The following is a 779-nucleotide window of genomic DNA, read 5'->3' as shown; positions in this document are numbered from 1 at the left end:
AGCGGGACACGCCCTCGGACACTGAACTCCTGGAGGCTCCAGTCCTTTATGTAAAGCGGTGCCGTATTTGCGTTTAAGCTACACACATTTTCCTTATACTCTGCGTCACCTCTCGATTATTTATAATAACTGATATGATGTAAATGTTACAGAAACAGCTGCAAATATAGTGCAAACGCTATGTAAATTGTTGCCTCAAGTTTTGCTTTTGCGGATTTTCTGGAACCCACTCTATTTTCCATCTGTTGGTTGGATCCATGGAGGCAGAACCCACAGATGTGGAGGGCCCACCATCCTCCTCTTGGGGTGTCGGCTGTGAGAGCGCACCCTCCGAAGCCGCCAGTGCCTGACTGGATGGGGCGGGGGGCGAGGAGTGCTCAGAGGCCGCCCCCCGTGAGTCAGCTGGGCCCGCTCTGGACGCGCACCCTGGACCGACTGTGAGGAAAGGCTCCCGCTCATTCGCCAGCAGCTCTCCGCTGAGCCCCTGCTCCCGTGCACGGGGAGGGCGTTCACAGGTAGGACACAGCCCCTACGGCAGAAGCCGGGCCTCATACCCAGCCCTCCTGGCCTTGGCTTAGCTCGCTGCTGGCTCAGGCCTGGACCCAGGAGGACACAAGTGCCCATCGGGTGTGCTCCAGCGACTGCCCCTCTGGCCACGAGGGCTCTGGCAGCCTCCATCCCAGGCTGCCTTTCAGGGTCTGCACTCAGATGGCATGGAGCCACAGCGCCCTGGGCAAATCGAGAATGAGCCTATCCTCGGCTCCATGCTAGCCCCGTGA

At 58.8% G+C, this 779-nt stretch overlaps 1 long non-coding RNA gene across 1 annotated transcript in view; it reads right to left on the bottom strand.

Annotated features, from left to right (window-relative positions):
* LOC105003883 overlaps positions 1 to 779 on the bottom strand; it is a 3,807-nt gene that overhangs the window by 2,380 nt on the left and 648 nt on the right. The window lies entirely within an intron of this gene.

This window comes from Bison bison, unplaced genomic scaffold (assembly GCF_000754665.1).
Source record: "Bison bison bison isolate TAMUID 2011002044 unplaced genomic scaffold, Bison_UMD1.0 scf7180017857763, whole genome shotgun sequence".
In the NCBI taxonomy this organism is placed as follows: Eukaryota; Metazoa; Chordata; class Mammalia; order Artiodactyla; family Bovidae; genus Bison; species Bison bison.
Note: the sequence above shows the minus strand (reverse complement) of the source record. Positions and strands in the feature narration are given on the sequence as shown.